Genomic DNA, 20,106 nt, shown 5'->3' on the forward strand with positions numbered 1-20,106 from the left:
ATGTATTTTGGGATCTTTGATTGACATACTTTGTTTTTCCTTTATGGTTTTATAAGCATGTTTGATTGATGATTTTATTATCATGAAAAAAATTTGGTCTTAAATTTTGGGATGTTACAAGTTGGTATCAGAGCCTTGGTTTGAGGGATCCAGACATACTCTCGGGGTATATCTGAACTCAAACTGAGGGTTTGGCATATTTTTCATAAAAATAAATATTTTATAAAAATATTCTTCTTAATGAAAGAAAGGGGTGTGGTGCATGCAATCGACCGAGCTCAAGTAAGTTTTCTCAAAATACCCATACATGTTTTTAAGATATTCTTTGAATTGTGAGTCTGTGAATCACATGCTAGATTAGGGCTAAGGATATACTCAAGATCATGATAGAATGATAATAGAGATGCCTTTATATTCCTATTGTATGAGCTTGAAGAATTTCATGTTAGTACTGATCAGTCAGTGATAGGATGGCATGTTTTTGTTATGATTGATTCTGATTACTCGACGCTCGAATACTGCTTGCTTTGTGCTTTATAGGAATTCCCATTAACATCATCTAACTAGAAAGCGAATATGTTGAGTTATGTATTATTAAGACTAGATAATTTTAGAAGGTTAGGTTTTAACTCTATTGCGCAGCTCTTGTTTGAGTCTAACTGTTGTAGCGTGAGACCTTTCATTTGAAGAATTATCTGGAGTTGGTAGTATGTAATTGTATTTATAAGCTAGTTAAAGGGTGTTAGGGGGAGTTCCTTCTGTACCTGATGGTGGAGAGTGGTGTGATGGTTGCCCTAGGAAAACCTAGGAGGTGATGCAGTGCTGGGAAACTTTTCTTATTGAGGATTTCTTTAATTAATAAGAGAGTGACTTGGAGGACTCGGGATGATCCTTGAGGAAAGTGAGGATATATGTGGAAGGTGGTATGCGCCCATACTATTAGAAGTAGTGGACCAATACTCAAGTTAAGGAAAGTCATGATGATACCAGGAAGGTTGTAGGTGTTGGATAGTAGACATCAGGAAGGACCCGATTACAAGTAGGTGTTGGTTAGTAGACATTGGGAATGCCTTCTGATCTTGCCTCAATCCTGAGGAGGCAAAGGTTAGACGTGAATCTTGTCTTCTGAAAGACAGAGCTCGAGACTGGTCGGAGGAGGTTAGACACGCCTTAGGAGGCAAGGTGGTTGAGTTGATGACTTGGGAGGATTATGTGATGAGGTTTTGGGCTGAGTATGCAACTATAATTGAGGTCCAGTGGTTGGCAAGGGAGATTTTGGACCTTCACCAGACTACTGAGACGGTGACGGAGATCATGGTAATGTTCCGTGAGAGGATGTTATTAGTTCTACAGTATGTGGCAGATACGGAGAGGAATAATGCGAGATACCACGCGATATTGATGAGCGATACCAGGCAGTTTGTGAACCGATCTAGTTGCAAGACATTTGATGATATATATATATATATATATATATATATATATATATATATATATAGAGAGAGAGAGAGAGAGAGAGAGAGAGAGATTGACTTGGAGATGAAGAGGAAGAAGAAGCCAAATCAAGTTTATAGTTCAAAGGTTTCGGGCAAGAGGCCCAAGGTTTTTTTTCGATATCGAGAGGCCACCAGGGCCAGGGCTGCTGTGGTAAGTGTGAAAAGTTTGGGCACTTTAGTCGGGTTGCACAGCCACTACCCAGGGATCGAGACTAATTTTCTTCCACTATAATCAGAATAACCATAAAAGGTATGATTGTCCAAGTCTAACAACGGCTGCACCAGTCGCAACACCCAGTCCAACAAGTTTGAGGATCACAAATGGCTGCCAGGGCAAGACACGTGCACTTGTTACGAGGAGCATGGCTTTTTAGCTGACAACCGAGCAGGCTCATGCAACACCTGATGTAGTAACGGGTTCATTCCATGTGAACAATATATCTACTCTGGTTTTGTTTGATTCAAGGGATACCAGATCCTTTGTATCTCTTGCGCTCAGCAAGAGGTTTGACGATGCTCCAAGGGAGATGGATTGTTCGTTAAAGGCTGAGATTGTTGATGATCGTCCCGTGCGAGTGTCGAGTGTTTATTATGGTTGTGTCTTGGATTTGTTCAGTGATTGGTATCCGACCAATTTGGTTCCTATTCCCCTTCATGGGAGCAATGTTAATGTATGGATGGATTGGTTGAGCCCTAATGGGGCACTGATTGATTACGAGCAGTAGTTGGTACGTATCCGGACCCAAAGTGGGGGAGAGTTGGTGATTTAGGGAGAGGGTATTCAATGTGGACCAGTTTTATGTTCAGCGGTTAGGGCCAGATGTTATCTTCAACATGGTTGTTCTGCGTTTGTTGCCTATGTGATGGATACCAAGGAGAAGGGTAAGGAGACTTTGAATGATGTACCGGTTGCTTGGGAGTACCAGGATGTACTTCCGAAGGATTTTCCTACAGTGCCTCCAGAGAGGCACGTTCGGGTTGACTTATCGGTTAGCACCTTGAGAGATACAAGGGTTGTCTAGTCACTTACAGGAGCTGTTAGACAAGGGATTCATTCGGTCGAATAGCTCACAATGGGGAGCGTCAATTTTGTTTGTGAAGAAGAAGGATGGGTCGTATCGGATGTGTATCAATTACCAGGAGCTAAATAAGCTAACAGTAAAGAAATGTTATCTACTCCCGAGGATTGATGATTTGTTTGAACATCTTTAGGGTGCGTCTTGGTTTTCCAATATTGATTTGCATTTTTGTTATCATTATATGAGGGCGAGAGAGGAGGATACACGAAATACGACCTTCCAGACTCGATATGGTCATTATGAGTTTGTGGTGACGCCCTTCATGGTCACCATGCTCCAGCCACATTCAGGGATCTCATGAATCGTGTATGCTGACCCATGTTGGCTTGGTATGTGATTGTGTTTATTTATTACATCATGGTCTATTTCAAGACCTAGGAATAGCATGAGAATCATTTAAAGGAGATATTAGAGACTATGAGGAGAGAGAAATTGTATGCGAAGTTCTCCAAATGTGAGTTCTGATTGCGCGAGGTGCAGTTTTTGAGGCACCTTGTCTATCAGGATGGTATTCTGGTCAATTCGGCCAAATTCGAGGCGGTAATGATATGGGAAGTTCCAAGGTCTCCATTTGAGATTCAATGTTTCCATGGAATGGCGAGTTACTATCGGAGATTCATTCAGTATCCCCAAGATAGTTGTTCCTTTGACTTATTTGATGAAGAAGATCATTACTTTTCTTTGGGGGCCTAAGTAGCAGGCAACATTTGAGACTCCAAGGCAACAATTATGTGAGGTTCCGATTTTGCCCTGTCGAAGGGTGTTGAGGATTTTGTGGTATATTGTGATGCGTTTATCATAGGTTTGGGAGTAGTGTTGATGCAGCGAGGTAATGTGATTTCTTATGCTTCGAGGTAGTTGAAGCCTTATGAGGTGAATTATCCTATGCATGATTTGGAGTTGAGAGCTATGATGATTGCCCTAAAGATTTGGTAACATTATCTCTATGGGGTCTGCTGCACTATCTACATGGATCACAAGAGTCTGAGGTATTTGATGGATCAGTCGAATCTAAACATGAGGCAATGTAGATGGTTGGATGTGGTGAATGATTATCATTGTGAAATCCTTTATCACCTGGGGAAGGCCAACATATGCTCTCAGCCACAAGGCGGTCGTGGCTCTGATCAGGGATATGTGTTTGAGGATGACGGTGATTACTCAACTTTTATAGCATATCTGAGAGGCTCGGGTTGAGGCTATGAAGGAAGAGCACTAGAAGAGTGAGCGTATAGTGGCTGAGGTGGCTTCCTTCGATTATGTCACACCCCGATAAAGAGGAAACACGGGGCACAACAATACAAAGGGTTTCATAGAAAAAGATAAAGACAACACCAACCATAGTATTAAAAAAGAGTTACAATTTATGATATCTTTTGAACGATTTTAAAAGAAATTACAATGTATTAAAATAAAACAACACACGCAAATGCACCTATAAGTGATGTGTCCCTACGTGTCACTTACTCGATGATTCCTGAAATAACATGTAAAATGAGCGGTCAACTACCGAAATAGTTGGTGATTTTACAAATTTACAAAAATGGTAGTTTATGAGTCATAATAAGAGTTTTAATAAAAGTTTCCATAAATAAAAGTACATTGCTAAAATGAGTAAATAAGTTTGCATAGAAAAAGTATGTTGTCATCATTATAAATAAAGTACATTGCCAAAATGAGATGCAAAGTTCATATTCTCATGGCAAATAAGTTCGTTGTCATCATGTGAAATAAACTATGTTGCCCAAATGAGATGCAACGTTCATATTCTCATGGGAAATAAGTTCGTTTTCATCATGAGAAATAAAGTATGTTACCCAAATGAGATGCACGTTCATATTCTCATGGGAAATAAGTTTGTTGTCATCATGAGAAATAAGGTGCATTGCCAAAATGAGATGCAAAGTTCATATTTTCATGGGAAATAAAGTTCAATGCTAAAACGAGATATAAAATCTGTATATGCAAAATGAATATACCATAAGTTCACAACCCTAGCCTAATGACTGAGGGTGCCGTCTTCTATGTCAATCGCTAACATAGGGAAATATGGTAAAAAAATCCACTTAAACGAATCGTACAAGTGAGGAGTTGTCTACCTCTTAATAGCACTATTCATAATGACAATGGGCTCAAATGATTTAATGAGTTTTGTGAACTGATTCCAGGGACTTAACCACGGTAAGGCCTCATGAATTAATAATAGCCTACACATACATAGCTAATCACTTTTGATACAATTGAAACTAAGTACAACGAACATAATTGAGTAAATGACATGATTTTCCACCCCAAAACATTTAAAAAACCGAAAATAAGGGGAGGCATGAGTACTCACAATAATGAGTGAATGTATTTGTGATGCCTTAAGTTAACTTCCCTTACGTTCTACTACCGATTCCCTATGATAAGCTTACACACTAGTAAGTTTCTAGTACAAAATGTAACAACAGTATACTTAATTTCTACAATAGAATTATGCCAATATTGTGTCAAAATTAGGTTTTGTATAAGTTATAAACCTTTTTCAGTAAATTCAGATTTCCATGGATCAATTTGTTAAATAACAAATTTAAGTGAAAAATCTCACTTTGGCAATGTCAATTAAAGTGTAACTATAACATTTGGAAGGTGTTTCAAATGGTTAAATATTCAAAACTAAATCAAATAAGTCATAAAAATTTCTTAAACTTTGTATTTAAGTTTTACCTGAAGTGAATGACATTAACATAATTTTTCTTGAATTTTTGATCCATCTAACTATTTTTCACCTATTTAATTCCTTGAAAATATCATAAAATTGAGGAATATAGTAAATTATCAATAAAAAATCTTATAATTTTTGTATTACTGTTTCACCAAGAAATTTTAATTAAATGTCAAAAAAGTAATTTAAAATCATCAAACTCTTTATTTGTGTTCCAAATGAAGTCAATGACTTCCAAAACATTTTTCATGACTTCTAGATATGTATAGATATTTTTCCCTTATTTAACCACTTGAGTACTCAAAAATTCAAGAAAAATAGAAACTTGTTAATAAAAATTTCTAATATTTTTTAAAACTTATATAAAATGTATATAATCTTAGAAAAATATTAAAAGGGCTTTACATGTAGTAGAGTCTGGTTTTCATGATTTATGTGTATTAAATGTGAGAAAAATATCATAAATCGTAAACAAATCATTATTCATAATTTTTTTACAATTTTAATTTAATTTATACAATCTATGAAAAATATAGAAATTGGTTCTTGTTTTTATGATTTTTGTGTTTTTATTCTATTAAAAATGAAAAATAAATATCAAACATTTTTTAAAATTTTCTAAAATTTTTATTTTTGTTTAAACTGTAATACAAGATTTTATGATAATTTCTTGTGATTTTTGGAATAGTTTAACTATTTTTCCTTGATTTATTTTCATAAATAAGAATTAATTTATGAAAAATTATTAAACAGTAAGGAAAAGTGTTTGATTTGCATAGCATCCAATCCCTTAAGCTATAAGTCATTATACAATTCAGACCATTCTAGCATACGATTTCTAAAGGTATCCTTAGCTGTAACATCCCAAAAATTAAGAGCAAATTTTTTTGATTTTCATATTAATAAAACCATTATCCATAACAATATCATAAAACCATAGTAAAATTAGAGTATATCAAATAACATCCAAGTACAATTAGATTCATATAAAATGCGAAACAACATAGTGTATGTATTACAATCATCATGAGCTCTTCCATTTCGAAACAGAAGCACTTGAAACATAAATTGAAAACCATAAGCACAAAGCTTAGTGAGATCCCTAAACTACCATATATCATACATATCAAACCTATCATAGGACCCACCTAGTATCGAGCCCCGCTCAGAAAAACTTTTTCAATCATCATGCCCCGCTTGGGATTGGGCCCTACCCAATATACATACAAACACATAAACACATGCAAGAATCACAAAGATAAATAGCATACAATATAGTTATCAGGCCCCGCCTAATAAACATATTTAAATATACATGTAGAGTCATACAGACAACTAGCATCCTAATCATAAAAACCATGGGCCAGCATTGGTGCCTTCGACCCGCTAACACAATCAGGAAACACACCTCAAGCTGCTGAATCTCTCCAATAAAATCTTGGTCTGCTAATCCGGAAAATCCCCGAGCTAATACCATTAAATAATATCTAATTAATAAATGGACCTCGACCCATATTCAAGAATCTAAGTTACTTGTCAAACATCCAGGGTAAAAGACCATTGTATCCTTCTCATACTTGGCCCAAAACCAAGGCCAAACCCATTTGCTCAAAAGGCATAAATTTCTATATGACATCCTAAGGCCCAATATGGTCCAACTTCCTAATTGGGTCCAAAACCCATCATGGTCCTAATTCCATGAAGGCCCAAATCCTAAGTAGCATCCAAAGGTCCAAATGGGCCCAAGCACCATAAGGCCCAAAGTCAGAAAACTAGTGGACCATTAAGGCCCAAAATAACAAAACAACACCTAACGTCGTGACCAGTCATTGGTTACGTCATGGGATGTGTTTGTTCCGATTCTGGGACTCACTTTTGACTCAGATGACTCAGAGGTGACAATGACTGTTGGAACCTGAAAGTGAACCTCTAGAAATCATACTATGAAGATCTGAAGCCAGTCTTGAGTCTGAGATGTGGAACCTGAAAGTGAACAACTAAAAACCTTCTACTCCAAAAACGTACTTTCCCAAAAAGAAGTATGCTCTTGGAAGAGAATTACCAAAATCTCTGGGTTTGGAAGGTAAGGTTTAGCCAAGTATGATCTAAACGGTATGTTGTACCGATACCACATCTTCTGAAACAAGCCAACTCAATTCAATATCACAGACACCTTCCATCAATCAATCCCAATGACATTGTGACAATTGTTGCGCAATTCCAAAGCCATCAAAATGATGATCTCACCATCGGAGCTTACCATGCTGCCTTGAGCTTCCTTAAAGGGTATGCCGTGGAATTTTACAGATGCGACTTTGAGTTAGCTCACCTATTCGAAGCAGAGAAACTTTTAGCCATGAGTGATTTTAAATTGCTAGAAGTCGAGTTATTGGTAGAAGGACCAATTGATGAGCTAGTGCTAGGGTTTGTTTACATGCAAAAGAAGACGAACAAAAAGGAATCTTCCAAGTCCTTGACAAGCATCTAGTTCCTACCAGAGCTCTTTATAAGGTTATCAATCATGCATCAAATTCAGAAGCTCCAGAGCATGTAAAGCCAAAGTTCATAAGTTAGCTTCAATGGTATATAACAATCATAGATTGGTTGTACATGGCATTTATGTTCATCAAGGAAGATTCGAACTGAGCTGACTAGATTGCTAAGTTCACTTAGGGGGAGATTCTTGGAACCTGAAATTGAACCTCTAGTAATCATACGATGAAGATCCGAAGTCAGTCTTGAGTCCAAGATGTGGAAAGGTACGAGATAAGCTTATGGTTAGAGGTAGAGTTTCAGTCCGGAGTGGAGCTGTTCCGAGATGAAGAAATAATCTGAGACTAAATGTCTGATCATGTATTTATTATTCTTGTCTAATTCTATAAGGTAGCTTTACATAAGACTAAGTTATTTTTGTCTATTTGGATTATCAGAGTGTCAGAAGTAATTCGATTATCCAGTCCTTTGTATGCATCTCAGTTTGTATGATATCACTCCTTTTTCTCTATAAGGAGTAGTTTAATGACAAGAATGTAACGGATTGTTCTTCCAAAGATAATGTATTCTCATATTAACCCCTTTCATCTTTCTCTCATATCAAACTCTTTCAAAACATTCTTTTTCATTTACTATCTTTACCTTGATTATACGTATAGTTCTTCATTTATTACTTGAGTAATTTGTTGAATTCTAGCTTCAAGTCTTGACTGGTATTTCTAGACTTGACTGGAACATATAATTACAAGAAGACATTGATCTTAAGCATTAACTCAAGGTTTAAGTTTAAAAACCTTGTCCTTGCGCATAATATCCTTGTTCTCACAGTGACTCATGCTCACTTCGTGAGACCTTATGTTTCACATCATGAGGACGGTCTGAAGCTAAATGAAAATTCCAAAGATCTTAATTAGTTTAGCTCTCAATTTCAACTCTTACGGAGGCTTAAGGGGACCCTAATGGTCCATAAAAATGCTTGCTTTATGGAGATGCATGTGTCATGCATGTCCCTTCACCGTTTTAGGTCAAAAAGTGAAAATATGGCCTTAGGTTCTCATGCAAGATCTATTACTCCACCAAATCCCATATATGAATGACACAAGACTCAAAAGACCATTTGAAGCCATAAAGTTACTAACTTTATGGATCTACTCCACTCAAATCAATCCAAAACATAAGAAGATGGGCCAAAAACCTAGATCTAGCCATGAAATGCAATAAAGCTTGAGTCTTGACACTGAAAATGGTCCAAACAAGACAATAATTGATGAAGATGGTGATCCCAATTGCTTATTCTTCTCTCCTTTTCCTTCCTTTCCACAAGCAACACACCAAATACCTCAAGGGAATCAAAATCTAGGGTTTCTAGAGGCTTAGAGGGTAAGAGAGGTTGAGGATGGGCAACCCTAGCCCCTCATTCCCTTAAATACTTGAAAATTAGGGTTTAGGGTCATTAAGCTGCTCTCACATAATGAGACTCCAAAAATGCGGGTCAACGACCACTCACAACATGACCCTCAAGATCTCACGTTGTGAGGACCCTCAAAATGCAATAAATGAATAAATTAAATACCTTGGGATTCAAGATGTGACATTAGCCTTACGCTAGAATGAAATTCACATATCAGGCTTACTACTCATACCACATGGGTATGGGTATTTTGGGAATCACTTACTTGAGCTCGGTTGATTGCACGCATCACACCCTTTTTATTTGTAAAAAATATTTTTAGAAAATATATTTTTACTTTGAAAATATTATTAATTCCTTAGTTTGAGTTCTAACACACCAGAAAGTGTACCTAAATTCCTCAAACCAAGGCTTTGATACCAACTTGTAACATCTCATAAATAGAGGTAAACAAAATCATTTTAAAAATCATCAATCCATACATTAGGAGTCTCAAAATCGATCACCATATATCATATCAAAGTCATCAGAGTAATATAGTAATCAATACGAAATAATGAGGGGGTACTATGAGATCACATTAGGCCCTTCCCTTTCGAATAGGAAGTACCTGAAACATAAACATGAAACCGTAAGCATAAAGCTTAGTGAGTTCCCTAAAATACCACATGTCATACAAATCAGTGGACCCAGTACTGGGTATATTTAAACCTAACATACAATCATGGTCCGATTCGTGGAGTATATTTCAACCCGAACATGCAATAATAGGCCCAACCCTGATGTTTATTTCAACTCAAAAATCCAATAATGGTCCGAGCGTTGGGGTGTATTTCATCCCAATCATACATGCAAGAGTCACAAAGACTGTAACATCCCATAAATCACATTAAATTTCAACTTTTTCAAAAACAACCCTAAACCATAAATTTTTACAAAACCATTGTTTCAAAAGTGTATTTCAATAATTAGAGTGTCCTAAAATCCAATATCATAAAAAACCAGAAGGATGTACAAGATCACGCCTTCGCCTTGCCACAATAATTTGAAGTACCTAAAACAATGAACTGAAACTGTAAATATGAAGCTTAGTGAGTTCTCTCAAAATACCACCACACAAAATATAACATATACAATCATGCATGTCGGGTCCAATCAATCATTGGACTGGAATATCCTCGGGTCCATAACCTCCTGGTTGGATCACCCTGCATATAATGTACTGGTTGCACAACCTCCCACTTGGATTACCCTGGCCCATAACTTCCCGTTTGGATTTCCCTAAATGTAACATATTGGGTCCACTACCTCTCGGTTGGATTACCGTGGCCCACAACCTCCCGGTTAGATTTCCGTACATATAATGTACTAGGTCCACAACCTCCCTGTTGGATTTCCCTGGGATTGTTGACTACCTGTACGAATCAATACATTATAACCCCATCCATACTATGTAGACATCTAACATATAAAATATAGCATATATTCAGCAAATAGATAATCATATAGCCAATAATCATAGGTAGTCCTATAGATCTACAAGTCTAACGCCTATCATCAACTATCATATAATCATACAGATCTACTGCATACTCAACATATCATTAATCAATATATAACAGGTTATTGAACCAATTGTTCGGCCTTAGTGCCTTCGACCCGCAAGTACGTTGAGGAAAAATCACCTCTCAGTCCGAACAAATAGCTGAATAAATCTCTTATCCGAATATCGGCTCTACTCGTCACGTACTATTCAAATCATAACCCAACTTAACTTAATATCACAATACCAAAATACCCTTTGGTAAAAATTGGTCAAACTACAAAAAGTCAAAAAGTCAATGGAGTTAACTCAACTGAGTACATCCAGCGTACTCAGCTTGTACGCTTAGCGTACACATGGTCCAAAAATGGGCCTCTCATTTCATATGTGCGACATACACTCATGTATGCCCAACGTATGCTAGCTAAATGAAATCCTCCTGTTTAAGGGCTTATTTAATCAAATTTTTCCGTCCAAATGCAGATCTAGCCTCCAAATATCATCTTAAGTCATAAATTTTCCAACTTTATGACTATGCATGGCCAAGAAGTGCTCAAAACTAAAAGCCCTAACTTCTTAACACATTATGACATTGTAACCATGCATGGAAGGAAACTAATGATGAATATTACATTTTTATTGTTCCAAATAACTTCATAATTGATAAAGTGTCCAACTTTATCCATTAGAATTATCCAAGAAACCATGATCTAGTCATTTAAGTTCCAAAGAGACCAAAAATGCATCTTTATCAACTTAATCCATCAAGTCCAGGTCTCCAACTTTCATATTTGAATCAAAATGATGCTTACATGGATAAAGTTTCCAACTTTATCCATAACAAGGTCACAAACTTTAAGGACCTAAACTTTATGCACTAAAATGAGCAAAAGCTCATAACATACAAAACTAGCTAGATTTAACAAATACATCATCAAGATTCAAGCTTTATACCTCTAAAAGAAAGATCAAGTTGAACAAAGTTTGGATCTATAAGCTCCAATGTAACCAATACTTCCCTAACGAGCTCCTTCTTCTATAAGATGCACTAAGAATACTCAAAAGGGCTTAAAAACACCTTTTTCTCACAAGGCTAAAACTTGGGTTAGGGTTCCAATGGAGGGTGTTAGAGAGTTGGAGGCTAAGAATGGATTGGATTTGGGGAAGTTGAGGAGCTTAAAGAGGGCTCAAACCATGAAAGTAGGGTTTGGACACTGATCCCGTATACCCAGCATACTCTTGGTATACCCAGCATACGCAGGGATGCCCTAGTATGCCCAACATACTTCCCTCATACGCCCAGCGTATGAGGCATAACCCAAAACCTTTATAACTTCAAACGGTGATAACTTTTTCGTTCTAACTATGTTTTTGACGATCTTTATATCCACAAAAAGGAATTAAAGAGCCACACATTATTATCTAGATATCTTGGATTAAAAACTTCCCAAAAAATCTATATTTCATGCAAAAAGTATGAAACATCACTTTTCCCATTTTACCCATTGACTCTAACACAAACCAAGGGCTTGGATCACATAACCAATATTATCAACATCCAATAGGGTCTAAACCTTATTCCCTTGAAGCCTAATGCCTTTACTTGATCCATTTGTTATCCATAGTCCTGAAATAAAAAATTTCTCAAAATAGGATTTTACAAAGACAGGTAGAATTCTACATAACACAATCCAACAGACCGACATTGGTGCCTCCGACCCACAAGTACAATGAGAAGACTCACCTCAATCGATAGTCAGATACACCTCACACTTGAGCTGCTGCTACAATAGTTCCTCACACCAAACATATCCAAAACAACCCTAATCAGCAATTAAGTTTATAATCCATAAGAAAGTGTCCATTACATACGTTCTCTCTATAGGGTAAAAGTCCATTTTATCATTCCAAGACTAGACCTTTCAAAACGTGAATTAATGACCCAAAGTGACCAAACACGCCTTCTGGTGCTACGCCCAGCGTACACCATGCCTCTATGCCCTGAGTAGAGAACTTAATAGAAATCACGAGTAATCAAGGCTATGTTGGGCACAACCTATTTTACGCACAGCGTAGAACGCTAATAAGTTTTTTTTTTTATTTTAGCTCTTGATCTTAAAACGACATCGCATATAAATCTCAGATCTGGTCCTAATGAACATCTGGAGTGATAAAGTTCCTTACTTTATGCCTTTACATGGCTTAATGGAGCACAAGACTAAACCCTAGTTCCCTATCATCCTCAAATGACCTCAAACCCTTGCATGGGTGAAATATATCAACCAAGACCCCATTTTTATGATATGTGAACCTCATAAACAACAAGAAATAAAAACCTTAAACTCTAGAGTAGCTCTTACTCACAAGAACCATAATCATGGGACTAAAAGCATGCAAACTAAAAAGCTAACCTTGATCTAACCCAATAAATCATAAAGGTTAGAACTTTATACCTTCTGAAGTTGGAAAATGAGATGAATGCTCTAAATCTTCAAGCTTGAGCCACACCAATTCATAATGATAGACTTCTCCTTCTTCATAATGCACTAAAAACACTCAAAAGGCTCAAAACAAGTTCATAAGGGATTAGGGTTTCAAAATGACTATTTAGGATATAGAGGCTAGGTATAGAGAGAGCCTCAAGGGAGTTAAGGTCCTTAAATAGGGACACAACCCAAAAAATCTATGTTTTGTATACTACAAACTTACGACCTGCGTAAGGTGTTAAGCCCCCACATCCATACTCCTTCTTATGCCATGCGTAGAAGACACCCTACGCCCCATGTAGGATCATTTTTGAAAGAAAATTTATAATAAAGCTCGAAAGTAAAATACTTAGGAAATGGGTATCACGGGGAAAGGGCATGGGGAGACTATCCCTCACTCTCTCTCCCCCATGTGATTAGTTAGTCTTTTTTTATTTTTTTATTTCAGTTTTTAATATTTATTATATTATATTATATTATATATATATATATACACACACACACGCTAAAAAGATATATATATATATATATATATATATATATATATATATATATATGTATTAAAATTAATGGTTTTTAATTCCCTAAAATTGAGTATAACATTTGTATAAAATATTTTTAAAAATAAAAATAAATAAAGATAGTGAAAGATGATAATTTTCTTCCTATTGGTGAGTAAAATGAATGTGAGAAAAAATTGACGTGACACTCAAAAAGTGAAAGATAGTTCTTGATCATACTTTTTGGTCTTAGGTTTGAATGTATTTGACTTTTTTGTGTAGGGGGTGTTACGGATTTTATTTCTTGTCATTTTTGGAGTTGGTGGCAAGATTCAAGATTACAATAAGAACATTTCAATTTTTTTCTAGTCAAGGTAAGGTATTTCCTAGTGGCCGAAAAGGGAGAGGTGGCCAATGATATTGGATGAAGATGTTGGCTAAGTGTTGAGTAAGAGAAGAGATAATTTCACTGTTTCATAAAATAAATTATAAATATGTTGGTCTATTTTAATTATAATAAACTATAACTAATAAACAAAATAATTAATTAATTAAAAAAGTAAACAACACAATAGTATTTTATGTATGGTTGGGACCGAAGATGCTAGTTGTGAGCAAAAACCGAACTGCATAAATAAAGCTGAATAAAATGCATGAAATTGAACAGAAAGATAAACTGACAACAAGGTTTTTAATTTTCTAAAAGTTCAATTTTTTTTGTGTAATGTAGGTTTTAATGAATTGAGTAACCTAACACATATAACTGAACTTTTTGAAAAAAACAACCAACATTTTTTTTGTAAAATGAACCATATGCCAGTAACATGGCATTCCAGAGTGAACTCCGGAAAACCGGAGTAGGAGTCCAGAGAAGCATTTCAGAATAATCAAAATGTTTCTTTTATTTATGGTTTTATATGTTGTATGGTAATTTTTTGTTTATTTATGGTTTTATATAAAATGTATATATTGCAAAAAAAACTGTGTTTGAAATCTTTAAATGTGTCAAAAGTAATAATTATACAAACTTTAATATATTTTAAATAATACTACAATGTTCAAATAGAACGATATTTAACTTCATACCCCCAAAAAATTTTGTCAATCAGTTGCAATATGATACGGCCCATGTTTCATTTGAATCATCTATCCTATATGATTTCCTCATGATAACATCTTTGTCAACTAACACAAAAACACATCATAATCCCCTTTACTATCATACTATTATGGTACTTCCTCACCCTTTTCAAGTGTGATTTTGAAACTATCAAGGGGATTACATCAGTAGGTTTGGTACCCACTAGGAGTTTGTGGATTCAAGATCGCATAGTTGTAAACCAATATGCATTTTCTAGAAAATAATCGTCCATTCGGTGACCATCGTATATAGTAATTTTGAGTGTCTTTAAATCCAAAGCACCCTAAACTGATGAGCATTTGGTATATTGATGTAAAACTTGAATCATGGTAAGTTTCTTTATTTGCTCTTGTTCTTATTAATTTTTCATTTTAGTCCTTGAGTTGTACGCGGGGCGTACCATATGGTACGCTTAGCATACAAGCTGGAAAGCAAGTACTCGGGGCGTACCACATGGTGCACTTAGCGTACTCATGCGAGGAAGGATCGTGACTTCGGACACGTACCTTGGGCGTACGTGCCTGTACGCGAGGCTTACATGGGTCATTTCGAAACCATAATTCTCAGGGTTGGGCACTATATAAACATCATTAAGAACCTTGAAATACTTATTTCTCATCCTCCTCTGTCCTCTTAGCCCTCTGCTCGAAAACCTAAGCCTCTCTCTTGCATTTTGAGCTTATAATGTCCATTTTGGTGTTTTGTAACCCATTTTCAAGAAGTACAAGATTGGAGGAAGTGCGTGGATCAAAGAAGAGCCTATGGATCTGGATTATCTTCTTTATTTCTAACTTGTTTGAGGTATAATGCTTTAATCTTTCTCTTTAGAAGCTTAGATCTCCCTTGTTTGAGTTTTGGACCCTTATTGGTCCCATGGATGTGATATAGTGGTTTGATACCACTCTAAAAGCTTAAAGTTGCCACTCTTGGTGTTTCTTATTGGAGTAGGTGTCATAGCCCATAACTACAATTGGTAGTACTTGACCCAATAGTAGCATGGTCCTTTTGGGTTGCGTTCACCGGAGCAATTTGATAGGATGGACATTTGAGAGAGAGGTTATTTGTGATTAATATATTATATGAATAATATATTAATAAAGAAATCAAATTATTAAATTGGTATTGATCAAGAATTAATTTTGAATTAATTTAGTGATCAAAAGAGACTGATTAAATTTACAGGAGCTGATTAAGTAAATCAGTAATACTTATAGTTTGGGCTAATGATCCATGTTGATTATGGGATGGGTTAAATCTATATGAGAGTCCATGAAGAGTTAGTCCAAAGGGCATATCATATGGATCACTGGAATACCTAAAGGTTTAGGTAAATTAGGGTTTACAAGTTGAGACCCTAGGTATTCTGCACTATAAATGTAACCCATAACCCACCCTAAAATTGGCCAAGACTTCCAAAATGAAACCCTAGCCATTTGTGGGGTGCCTCCTAGTCTCTCTCTTATAAGCCACCTCTTGCTTTTGGTGTTTGTAACTTATTAGATGTATCACACTTGAGGTACTAAGCTCTTAAAAGGCCAAAAACTACAAGCTACAACAAGGAGGTCTTCATCTAACTAGTTTTTATGTTGTATATATCCAATTGCATGCTAGCTAGGGTGTATGCTTTGGATAAAATGAAATTGCATGTATAACTTGAGAAAACTTAGATCCAAAGCATCTAGGGTTGTATGTGCACCATAGTATTGTTATAGTGCTCATAACCCATCATTTCTATGGTCCTAGATGTTGGATTAGTGTCTAAGTCTGTAACTATATTTGGTAAGTACTAGACCTAGTTGTGCATGGTCCTTTTGGGTTGCTTTCACAAAAACAACTTGATAGGATGATTTATGAAGAGAGTGGTTATTATGGTTTATTAATATATTATATGAATAATATATTAAAAAATAAATCATATAGTTTAATTAATATTAGACAAGAATTAAATAAGAATTAGTTATGTGGCTAAAAGACATTAATTAAATAAAGGAGACTAGAACTGTCAATTGTGAGATAGTATAATATTGGCCTGAGAGTCCTTATGGATTAGGGTATAGACGAAATTAAGAGGAGTCCATCTTAATTTCGTCCATAGAGACCTTATTACAAAATATTCTCAAAGTTGCTTAGGGCCTAAGTCATCCAATTAGGGTTTTGACTGAAACCTAGAAGCTCAAGTATATAAAGACCCCTAGGGCTAAGAAAATCAGCCACTTGATCCCTTGGAACCCTGGAGCCGATTTTTTTCCCCTCATACTCTCTCCTCTACATCATTCTCTTGCTTGTGGTGTTTGTGAGCTATTAGAGGTGTTACACTTGTGACACTAAGCTTCTTGAAAATCACAGGATTCTTGCAACCATTGAAAGGTATTATCTAAACTAGTTTATTATAGACTTCGATTTCTATGTATGCTAGATTAGGGTTTCAAGTTTTAGATGAATTGCATGTACAATAGAGAAGCATAGATCCAAGCTTTAGGGTTTTGTATAAGCACATAGGAATGTTATTTTGTATAAAACCCATCAGTGGTATCAGAGCCTTGATTGGTTTCTATTGTATTTGATGCTTTATGTTTCATTCATGCTTAGAAAAATTGTTTTTTGGCCGTCTGACTGATGGACTCGTTGAGTCCCAATGTGGGCTCGACGAGTAGGATGAACTCGACGAGTCCATATGGGGACTCGATGAGTTCGGCTGTCAAACAAAGGGATTTTCGGGATTTTATGCGTATTTTGTTGTGGGATAATTATCATATCGTTTTAATTGATAAAATACGAATTTTACAGATATTGCATGATTATTCTTGCCAAAATAAAAGATAATTTCAAATTAATTGAATAATTACTTCCTTATATGATGAATGTTAATTGTTTGGATTATTTGGTCATTATCTTGCATGAAATTGGATTAGGTCAAAATTAGATAATCACCATAATTAATTGTTTAATTATTTATTTGAATTTTGATCTAGATAGTTTCGAATGTTTTAAAACTTGCCCTCGACTTTTGGGATTTAATTTTTTGGATTAAAAGTTTAATTTTGAAAATGTTAAATTCCAAACCCTAGAATTTTAGAAGTTTAAAATTCACCCTATAATTTTATAATATTATAAGAATAATTATGATATATGTATAACTTAAACTGCTAGTCTTACCGTTAGTAGGCCTCATTCATAAAGGCGATCTATAAGGGGGTATAAGGTTATTTTAACATCTGGATTTCTAGGTATCATAATTTAAGTATTTACTTTTGGGTTACGAAAAGGGGGGGGGGGGGACTCGACGAGTTGGCGCCTAAACTCGTTGATTAGGATCGCGACTGATGACTCAGATTAATGAACGAACTCGATGAGTCGGTGAGTCAACTCGACGAGTCCGCGCTGTTGACAAAAAGCCTAAATCCTTGGGCCTAAGCCCTATTTAAAGGCACTTATGGCCTTCATTTACGGCTACCTTTCCAGTAGAGAGAACCATAACAACTTTGAGTGTGTAGAGTGAGAGAAATAGCGATGTTGAGCTTTTTGGTGTGATTTTGCATGAGAGGAGAAGAGCTCCAGCAAGAAGGAACAGAGGAGGGTGTGGTTCTAGGTTATTCAAGAAAAGAGCTTCATTCTGAGGTATCAAATCGAACCCTTGTCTTCCATATTGTGTAGATTCCATTTTTGGGGTTAGGGCTTGAATCATTTCATTTTTGGGGGCTTGGATGCCTCAAACCCCTCTTGTAAGTTTGTGTTATAGATTTGGACCCTTCTAGGTCCAGAGAGTCCCAATCATCCAGCTTTATGCAGTCCCAACGAAGTTTTGAATCTAGGTTATCATTTTAAGAGTTATTTCTTCAAATGGAGCTTGATGTGTGGTGCATGAACATAAAGATTGAACCTTTACATGACTTTTGGGTGGTAGAAGGTCAGATCTATAGGTTAGAGAATCAGATCTGACCTCAGAAGGTCAAATGAGTGTTGCCATGGAGGAAACTCGTCGAGTCCATAAGAGGACTCGACGACTTGGATCGGGTTGCTCCGCGATTTGTGTTCAGTGGTAACTCGTCAAGTGAAAGGTTAACTGATGAGTCGAGTAAGGCCTTAGGAGGATTCAGAGGACACACATGGACTCGTTAAGTCACTCGACTGCACTCAACGAGTCTAGTTAAAGTTGGACCGTTGACTGAGTTGACTTCAGTTGACCTAAGGGTTGGTCAAACTGATTTAAAGAGAGGTCAGGAAGGGGTAGAATAGCCTTCCACCCATTCTTAGAGAGGAGGATGTTAGGAGTGTAGTGATTAGAGATGTTATTATTTTGATAGGCGGAGGCTAGATAGGGGATTCGAGCACAATAGTTTTCTAGACATCCTATGAGGTGAGCCTTCTCACCATACATTACCTAGAGTGGTATTTATGTGCAGACGGGAGGGTCTTCCATGTTAAGTGCTTTCTTGAGATTATGTGCTTTGTGATTTATGTATGCTATGTGACATTAGACCTGACCAGAGGGTCCACCAACTTACGAGGCCAGAGGGTCCTCAACCAGACCGGACCGAAGGGTCCAATTATTTAGACCGGACCAGAGGGTCCAACGAGCTACGGGACTGGAGGGTCCCGCTGAGACACATTGACCAGAGGGTCTTATATCCTCGAGTAGCTTATGTGTTGTATGTGGTATTTTGGGGAACTCACTAAGCGTTTATACTTACCCTAATAGGTATACATCATTCCTATGGTGTACATGAAAACCCTAATAGCTTTTGGATCTTGTTTGTCTATTAAATATGCAATTGAATATGCAAAGCTATAAACCCTAGATCTAGCATACAATTAATCATATTAACATAAAATAGGGTTTAGATCTAACCTTTTATTGTTATATAGCAATAACAATCTAATCCTTGGCTTTAGAAAGCTTAGTGCCTCAAGTGTTGCACCTCTAACAAAGTCACAAACACCACTAAGCAACAAGATAAAGAAGAAAAGAGGAAGAAAGCACCAAAAATGATTAGAAACCCTAATCCAAGTTTTAGCCATGTTTTTGGGAGCCTTAGGGGTCTTTATATACTTATGTGGGATGCTAGGCTTTCAGTTTAAACCCTAATGGACAACTTAAACTCTAAGAAGCCCATGGAACATTCTGGAATAAGTCCATGGACAAAAATATGATGGACTCCCATCATATTTTCGTTCACCCCTTGTTCCTTTAGCATTCCTTAGCCAAATAATTGTAGTCGACTCCCCTATATTTAATTAATCTCTTTTACC

Source organism: Lactuca saligna, chromosome 5 (assembly GCF_052625555.1).
Source record: "Lactuca saligna cultivar CGN05327 chromosome 5, ASM5262555v1, whole genome shotgun sequence".
In the NCBI taxonomy this organism is placed as follows: domain Eukaryota; kingdom Viridiplantae; phylum Streptophyta; class Magnoliopsida; order Asterales; family Asteraceae; genus Lactuca; species Lactuca saligna.